This window comes from Nematostella vectensis, chromosome 13 (genome assembly GCF_932526225.1).
Source record: "Nematostella vectensis chromosome 13, jaNemVect1.1, whole genome shotgun sequence".
NCBI lineage: Eukaryota > Metazoa > Cnidaria > Anthozoa > Actiniaria > Edwardsiidae > Nematostella > Nematostella vectensis.
The window spans coordinates 2,000,690-2,010,872 of record NC_064046.1 but is presented as its reverse complement, the minus strand read 5'-3'; positions in this window follow the sequence as shown (position 1 = coordinate 2,010,872).

Below are 10,183 nucleotides of genomic sequence, written 5' to 3'. Positions count from 1 at the left end.
AGCACTCTTTTTGACACCTAAAAGTTGGGATTTTTATTCTCGCGCGATCAGTAAAAACGCGTCAACTCTACGCCCCTCTGTTGTGAAAACGAGGTCGGTACCCCCATTTTTATATTACATTTTTTGAAAGCCCTCAACTTCAATATTGTTTATGCCAAGTTTAAAAAAAAATCTGGGTTGTAGAACTATTTCAAGGGAATTACCTTAAACTTAATCGCGATGTCAAAATTTCGTGATTTTAACAGACATTGCTAAGACGACAATTCCGTCGACATCTGTTTTTGGTTGTGATCCTGGTCTCGATCACGTGACCTTCTAATTTATAACCTAGCGTGAAAAATTCACTGCTGCAGTCCTCGACACTTGCATGTTTCCATAGCAACAAAGCAACTAGAAAAATGCATGGATAGGTCCCCATTGTGTTTGCACATCCTAGGCGAAAAACGACCAAAAGTCAATGGCGAGTTTATAAAATATCAAAAATTTCACACATCCAGTAGAACCACAGAACCAAAATTAAAGATCTTTATTGAAACCTTCGATGGAAACTTTACTTGCTAAATCTACCCAACACTTTTGGAATAAATCCCCTATTGGAATTGGTGCAGGTGACAAAGGCCGTAACAAACCGGAAGGTATCGGATGCGTCAAAACGAGGACCTAAAATGCTTAATTTCCTCTTAAATATCAGAACCCATAGATAATTTTGTGTTTAGGACTCCTAGAAACTTGTCAAAATGCTTGAATGGCGTACTCTAGTATGTTTTGCGATGTATGTGATAGTTTTGCTCCTTTAAGGTTGGTTTTCACTTGGACGTAAGCGCAAGAGGAAAGCACGTAGTTTTCCGATTCTCACTAGAACATAAGCGCAAGAGAACGAAACTGATTGATTTTCTTGCGCTTACGCTTGTGTTTGAACGATTCTCCCTTGTGTTGCGCTTCCGTTTGCGCTCACGCTTGCGCATGCGTCCTAGTGAGAACCAACCTTAACCCTTGATGAATATTGTTTGTTTCATGGTTTTGAATGCTAATGTGATTATATAAACGGATTAAAAGGAAAGGAAAAAAGAAGAGTCTAATATGTAAAGCACGAGGACATGCAAGCATTCAGTGGTCTTTGTCCCTAGCTCTGCTATCGACATTGACGAAAGATGGTTAACGCTTTTATTATTATTATATTATTATTCTAGCCACATTTCCTAACTTCAAAAGTACGACAGGTTTCTTTCTTGTTAAAAAATTCATATATCAAAGAGATTTATTTTTCTGTCCGATAAACCGTATAATAAACAGAGTGTCAGTATTTTTAGCCCGTTTTAAAAACATTTCCTGCCATCTTTTTGCTTTTGTCAACCTACTGTATAGGACTCTCATTTTAAGTAACTTAAGTAAGTGTTAGATGGATAGGAAAAAACTTGCCTTTGAAAACATGTAGACAACAGAGACCAAGAGATCCGGCCATTCAGTCATGCACTTTGTCAACATCGCATTTTAGACAGATTGAGTAAAAATATGAAGGACACTTAGGAATAAGCCTATAAATTATGAAAGGCGTTGCGCGGACTAGCACAAAGGATGTCCAGGATGCTTAGAAGCTTAGTTATAAGCCTATAAATTATGAATGAAAACAAAGGTGTTGCGCGGACTAGCACAAAAGATGTCCACTTCTTCGGAGGATAATTGGTTATGAGTTACGATTGTTTATATCAGAGCATTATTTCAATTATCTACCTTATCAAGGTAATTTCCTTGAATTGCACTGCGGCGCACCGACAGTACTGAAAAACGCAAGACTATAGTTCCAGTACCGCGCGGTTAAACTAGCCTTTTTGTTTTGAAATGGCGGCGTTTTACCGGCGCACTGTCACATTTCGTCGAATACTAAGAAAACTAGACCAAACCTAAGGCTATAATTTTCTTTATGACTCCCTCATTATCAAACAAATCTGTCATCTTTTGTACAGTATGGTTTTAATGCTGTACAGTAAGTCAAAACAGCGACCGAAGTGAGCCTTTCGTACCTTTACTCGAACGATTCAACACTGAGATTTTGTTTGTTTTCGCCAGAACACGCGCATGCGCATACGTTATTCAGCACTGTCATCCTGCGCACCCCTTCTGCGCATAGTGGCGCGCGCTGTTTGTTCGAATTTTCCGGTATTAAGTGCGCGCGCGCGCCAAAGTTGTACAAGAAAACAAAGCGAAAGGCGCACGTTTTTTACTTAAAATCGCTTTGACAGAAAAACGAAATCGGTTACCCCCATTTTTTATTTGCTCAATTAGTTCAATATATAGGGAAAAATGATATACTGAAAGAAGAGGTAAAGTTGGCTTGTAGAAGTTTGTTTATTTTCTCTTAAAAAGCCGATAAAATACTTCAAAATGGCGCTTTTTGCCGTATAAATAGTGGCATAAACAGTGTCTTTTAGTGCGATCTCTTAAATGTGTTTTGTTTTGAACGTAAGCTACTGCGGGTTATTGTTTGGGAGATCGGAATTTTGGTAGCTTGACAAACAGAACTTAATTTTCTAAAGACAACAGCACTCTTTTTGACACCTAAAAGTTGGGATTTTTATCCTCGCGCGATCAGTAAAAACGCGTCAACTCTACGCCCCTCTGTTGTGAAAACGATGTCGGTACCCCCATTTTTATATTACATTTTTTGAAAGCCCTCAACTTCAATATTGTTTATGCCAAGTTTAAAAAAAATTCTTGGTTGTAGAACTATTTCAAGGGAATTACCAACTTAATCGCGATGTCAAAATTTCGTGATTTTAACAGACATTGCTAAGACGACAATTCCGTCGACAACTGTTTTTGGTTGTGATCCTGGTCTCGATCACGTGACCTTTTAATTTATAACCTAGCGTGAAGAATTCACTGCTGCAGTCCTCGCCACTTGCATGTTTCCATAGCAACAAAGCAACTAGAAAAATGCATGGATATGTCTCCATTGTGTCAGCACAACCTGGGACTAAAATCGACCAAAAGTCAATGGTGGATTTATAAAATTTCACACATAACACACATCTAGTAGAACCACAGGCCTAAAATAAAGGATCTTCATTAAAATCTTCGAAGGAAATTTTACTTGCCAAATCTACCCAACACTTTTGGAATAAATCCCCTATTGGAATTGGTACAGGTGACAAACCATAAGATTTCGGATGCGTCAAAATGAGGACCTAAAATGCTTGATTTCCCCTTAAATATCAGAACACATAGATAATTTTGTGTTTAGGACACCTAGAAACTAGTTAGAATGCTTGAATGGCGCACAGTAGTATGTTTTGCGATGTATGTGATAGTTTTGCTCCTTTACCCTTGATGAATATTGTTTGTTTCATGGTTTTGAATGCTAATGTGATTATATGAACGGATAAAAAGGAAAGGAAAAAAGAAGAGTCTAATATGTATAGCACGAGGACATGCAAGCATTCAGTGGTCTTTGTCCCTAGCTCTGCTATCGACATTGACGAAAGATGGTTAACGCTTTTATTATTATTATATTATTATTCTAGCCACATTTCCTAACTTCAAAAGTACGATAGGTTGCTTTCTTGTTAAAAAATTCATATATCAAAGAGATTTATTTTTCTGTCCGATAAACCGTATAATAAACAGTGTCAGTATTTTTAGCCCTTTTTAAAAGCATTTCCTGCCATCTTTTTGCTTTTGACAACCTACTGTATAGGACTCTCATTTTAAGTAACTTAAGTAAGTGTTGGATGGATAGGAAAAAACTTGCCTTTGAAAACATGTAGACAACAGAGACCAAGAGATCCGGCCATTCAGTCATGCACTTTGTCAACATCGCATTTTAGACAGCTTGAGTAAAAATATGAAGGACACTTAGGAATAAGCCTATAAATTATGAAAGGCGTTGCGCGGACTAGCACAAAGGATGTCCAGGATGCTTAGAAGCTTAGGAATAAGCCTATAAATTATGAATGAAAACAAAGGTGTTGCGCGGACTAGCACAAAGGATGTCCAGGATGCTTAGAAGCTTAGTTATAAGCCTATAAATTATGAATGAAAACAAAGGTGTTGCGCGGACTAGCACAAAAGATGTCCACTTCTTCTTCGGAGGATAATTGGTTATGAGTTACGAGTGTTTATATCAAAGCATTATTTCAATTATCTACCTTATCAAGGTAATTCCCTCGAATTGCACTGCGGCGCACCGACAGTACTGAAAAACGCAAGACTATAGTTCCAGTACCGCGCGGTTAAACTAGCCTTTTTGTTTTGAAATGGCGGCGTTTTACCGGCGAACTGTCACATTTCGACGAATGCTAAAATAAACTAGACCAAACCTAAGGCTATAATTTTCTTTATGACTCCCTCATTATCAAACAAATCTGTCATCTTTTGTACAGTATGGTTTTAATGCTGTACAGTAAGTCAAAACAGCGACCTAAGTGAGCCTTTCGTACCTTTACTCGAACGATTCAACACTGAGATTTTGTTTGTTTTCGCCAGAACACGCGCATGCGCATACGTTATTCAGCACTGTCCTGCGCACCCCTTCTGCGCATAGTAGCGCGCGCTGTTTGTTCGAATTTTCCGGTATTAAGTGCGCGCGCGCGCCAAAGTTGTACAAGAAAACAAAGCGAAAGGCGCACGTTTTTTACTTAAAATCGCTTTGACAGAAAAACGAAATCGGTTACCCCCATTTTTTATTTGCTCAATTAGTTCAATATATAGGGAAAAATGATATACTGAAAGAAGAGATAAAGTTGGGTTGTAGAAGTTTGTTTATTTTCTCTTAAAAAGCTGTTAAAATACTTAAAAATGGCGCTTTTTACCGTATAAATAATGGCAAAAACAGTGTCTTTTAGTGCGATCTCTTAGAATGTGATTTGTTTTGAACGTTTGCTACTACGGTTTTTTGTTTAGGAGATCGGATTTTGGCAGCTTGACAAACAGAACTTAATTTTCTAAAGACAACAGCACTCTTTTTGAAAACTAAAAGTTGGGATTTTTATCCTCGCGCGATCAGTAAAAACGCGTCAACTCTACGCCCCTCTGTTGTGAAAACGAGGTCGGTACCCCCATTTTTATATTACATTTTTTGAAAGCCCTCAACTTCAATATTGTTTATGCCAAGTTAAAAAAAAAATTCTGGGTTGTAGAACTATTTCAAGGGAATTACCTTAAACTTAATCGCGATGTCAAAATTTCGTGATTTTAACAGACATTGCTGAGACGACAATTCCGTCGACATCTGTTTTTGGTTGTGATCCTGGTCTCGATCACGTGACCTTCTAATTTATAACCTAGCGTGAAGATGTCACTGCTGCAGTCCTCGCCACTTGCATGTTTCCATAGCAACAAAGCAACTAGAAAAATGCATGGATATGTCTCCATTGTGTCAGCACATCCTAGGACTAAAATCGACCAAAAATCAATGGTGGATTTATAAAATTTCACACATAACACACATCTAGTAGAACCACAGGCCTAAAATAAAGGATCTTCATTAAAATCTTCGAAGGAAATTTTACTTGCCAAATCTACCCAACACTTTTGGAATAAATCCCATATTGGAATTGGTACAGGTGACAAACCATAAGATTTCGGATGCGTCAAAATGAGGACCTAAAATGCTTGATTTCCCCTTAAATATCAGAACACATAGATAATTTTGTGTTTAGGACACCTAGAAACTAGTTAGAATGCTTGAATGGCGCACAGTAGTATGTTTTGCGATGTATGTGATAGTTTTGCTCCTTTACCCTTGATGAATATTGTTTGTTTCATGGTTTTGAATGCTAATGTGATTATATGAACGGATAAAAAGGAAAGGAAAAAAGAAGAGTCTAATATGTATAGCACGAGGACATGCAAGCATTCAGTGGTCTTTGTCCCTAGCTCTGCTATCGACATTGACGAAAGATGTTTAACGCTTTTATTATTATTATATTATTATTCTAGCCACATTTCCTAACTTCAAAAGTACGACAGGTTGCTTTCTTGTTAAAAAATTCATATATCAAAGAGATTTATTTTTCTGTCCGATAAACCGTATAATAAACAGTGTCAGTATTTTTAGCCCTTTTTAAAAGCATTTCCTGCCATCTTTTTGCTTTTGACAACCTACTGTATAGGACTCTCATTTTAAGTAACTTAAGTAAGTGTTGGATCATTAGGAAAAAACTTGCCTTTGAAAAAATGTAGACAACAGAGAAAGAGATCCGGCCATTCAGTCATGCACTTTGTCAACATCGCATTTTAGACAGCCTGAGTAAAAATATGAAGGACACTTAGGAATAAGCCTATAAATTATGAAAGGCGTTGCGCGGACTAGCACAAAGGATGTCCAGGATGCTTAGAAGCTTAGGAATAAGCCTATAAATTATGAATGAAAACAAAGGTGTTGCGCGGACTAGCACAAAAGATGTCCACTTCTTCGGAGGATAATTGGTTATGAGTTACGAGTGTTTATATCAAAGCATTATTTCAATTATCTACCTTATCAAGGTAATTCCCTTGAATTGCACTGCGGCGCACCGACAGTACTGAAAAACGCAAGACTATAGTTCCAGTACCGCGCGGTTAAACTAGCCTTTTTGTTTTGAAATGGCGGCGTTTTACCGGCGAACTGTCACATTTCGACGAATGCTAAAAAAACTAGACCAAACCTAAGGCTATAATTTTCTTTGACTCCCTCATTATCAAACAAATCTGTCATCTTTTGTACAGTATGGTTTTAATGCTGTACAGTAAGTCAAAACAGCGACCGAAGTGAGCCTTTCGTACCTTTACTCGAACGATTCAACACTGAGATTTTGTTTGTTTTTGCCAGAACACGCGCATGCGCATACGTTATTCAGCACTGTCCTGCGCACCCCTTCTGCGCATAGTAGCGCGCGCTGTTTGTTCAAATTTTCCGGTATTAAGTGCGCGCGCGCGCCAAAGTTGTACAAAAAATCAAAGCGAAAGGCGCACGTTTTTTACTTAAAATCGCTTTGACAGAAAAACGAAATCGGTTACCCCCATTTTTTATTTGCTCAATTAGTTCAATATATAGGGAAAAATGATATACTGAAAGAAGAGATAAAGTTGGGTTGTAGAAGTTTGTTTATTTTCTCTTAAAAAGCCGTTAAAATACTTCAAAATGGCGCTTTTTACCGTATAAATAGTGGCATAAACAGTGTCTTTTAGTGCGATCTCTTAAATGTGTTTTGTTTTGAACGTAAGATACTGCGGGTTATTGTTTGGGAGACCGGAATTTTGGTAGCTTGACAAACAGAACTTAATTTTCTAAAGACAACAGCACTCTTTTTGACAACTAAAAGTTGGGATTTTTATCCTCGCGCGAACAGTAAAAACGCGTCAACTCTACGCCCCTCTGTTGTGAAAACGATGTCGGTACCCCCATTTTTATATTACATTTTTTGAAAGCCCTCAACTTCAATATTGTTTATGCCAAGTTAAAAAAAAAATTCTGGGTTGTAGAACTATTTTAAGGGAATTACCTTAAACTTAATCGCGATGTTAAAATTTCGTGATTTTAACAGACATTGCTGAGACGACAATTCCGTCGACAACTGTTTTTGGTTGTGATCCTGGTCTCGATCACGTGACCTTCTAATTTATAACCTAGCGTGAAGATGTCACTGCTACAGTCCTCGCCACTTGCATGTTTCCATAGCAACAAAGCAACTAGAAAAATGCATGAATAGGTCCCCATTGTGTTTGCACATCCTAGGCGAAAAACGACCAAAAGTCAATGGCGAGTTTATAAAATATCAAAAATTTCACACACCCAGTAGAACCACAGAACCAAAATTAAAGATCTTTATTGAAACCTTCGATGGAAATTTTACTTGCTAAATCTACCCAACACTTTTGGAATAAATCCCCTATTGAAATTGGTGCAGGTGACAAAGGCCGTAACAAACCGGAAGGTATTGGATGCGTCAAAACGAGGACCTAAAATGCTTAATTTCCTCTTAAATATCAGAACACATAGATAATTTTGTGTTTAGGACTCCTAGAAACTTGTCAAAATGCTTGAATGGCGTACTCTAGTATGTTTTGCGATGTATGTAATAGTTTTGCTCCTTTAAGGTTGGTTCTCACTTGGACGTAAGCGCAAGAGGAAAGCACGTAGTTTTCCGATTCTCACTAGAACATAAGCGGAAGAGAATGCAACTGCTTGATTTTCTTGCGCTTACGCTTGTGTTTGACCGATTCTCCCTTGTGTTGCGCTACCGTTTGCGCTTACGCTTGCGCTTGCGTCCTAGTGAGAACCAACCTTAACCCTTGATGAATATTGTTTGTTTCATGGTTTTAAATGTTAATGTGATTAATTATATAAACGGATAAAAAGGAAAGGAAAAAAGAAGAGTCTAATATGTATAGCACGAGGACATGCAACCATTCAGTGGTCTCTGTCTCTAGCTCTGCTATCGACATCGACGAAAGATGTTTAACGCTTTTATTATTATTATATTATTATTCTAGCCACATTTCCTAACTTCAAAAGTACGACAGGTTGCTTTCTTGGTAAAAAATTAATCTATCAAAGAGATTTATTTTTCTGTCCGATAAACCGTATAATAAACAGAGTGTCAGTATTTTTAGCCCGTTTTAAAAGCATTTCCTGCCATCTTTTTGCTTTTGTCAACCTATTGTATAGGACTCTCATTTTAAGTAACTTAAGTAAGTGTTGGATGGATAGGAAAAAACTTGCCTTTGAAAACATGTAGACAACAGAGACCAAGAGATCCGGCCATTCAGTCATGCACTTTGTCAACATCGCATTTTAGACAGCCTGAGTAAAAATATGAAGGACATTTAGGAATAAGACTATAAATTATGAAAGGCGTTGCGCGGACTAGCACAAAGGATGTCCAGGATGCTTAGAAGCTTAGGAATAAGCCTATAAATTATGAATGAAAACAAAGGTGTTGCGCAGACTAGCACAAAGGATGTCCAGGATGCTTAGCAGCTTAGGAATAAGCCTATAAATTACCACCAATCATAAGGCAGCAGGTTATGTTAGTCTATTATCTTAATACATCATCTACCGTTTTTCTTATTATAAACCTTATTCCAAGTTTTCATTACACTCAAGCAAAAGTACACGGTTATCAAGAATAAATACACAATAGGAGTAACCCTTACTTCAACATGCCACATAAAAAACATCATCTTTTTACTGTCCTATTCAACAAAGTTCGTTTTCTACCAAACAAATCTACAGTGTAGCAAATAAACACCATGGGATTCCAGCAGAACCAATACACGACCACGAGCACGAGCTTTGCAAACTGTTTGTAAACTGTTATCACGTACACTCTCCACTTTTTCAAAAACCACTTAACTGTAAACCACGCTTACAACAAGGTAAGAAATAATGTTTTCCAAACAATTTCCTCCTTTTTTAACTTCGATAACTATTTCATTAGCGCCCGAATACATTTGTACTTTACAACATGTATTCAATAATTTCATCGATTTATTTGCACGTTTGTCAGCGATTTTCACTATATACTTATCTCACATATATTTTTGGCTTCCAATAGCACCATTCAGCTATATAAGAAATCCTACCAGGCCCAAGATAGCTTAAAAGTCTTACAAGCCAAAGCCAAGAAATTAAATTTAGTAAACAGCTAGCAAGCTAAGAAGCTAGGGAAAATACACGGTGTCTACGGCCAACAAAGGAGGTTTGATTTGAACACACCACACCATCCACTTCCCTTAAGCATCCTTATGTTGACGTGTAGGGGTAAGGTGAATTGGCTAGCCACTCATTCACTTTGAAACACGTCTCAAATGCAAACTTTTTCCTTACCAGGTAACCTCCATCTTTCCTACTCCCCTACCATCCCTCGGCTCCCAGTTTCCATTCTCCCCTTCGCATTTTACTAGTACTTGGTCTTACCTCCTGATGATAAACCCTGTACTAGAACACACGTAAGGCTGCTTAACCTTTCAAAGAGCTCTATGAAATATTATATTCCTTATTTACCGTCATTTTTTATACATTTATGTGCATGTTTTTGAACTTTTGTTGTTTTCATTATATTTTAACTCACTTCTTTCTCCACCAGCATGTACACCTTACCCTATATCAGCCTTTTTGTTTTCTGGTATATACCTCCCCTACCCACTAACTCCTTCTTAATCTTCCCATTCACCCTATACGTCATAGTAAGAACAACTGCAT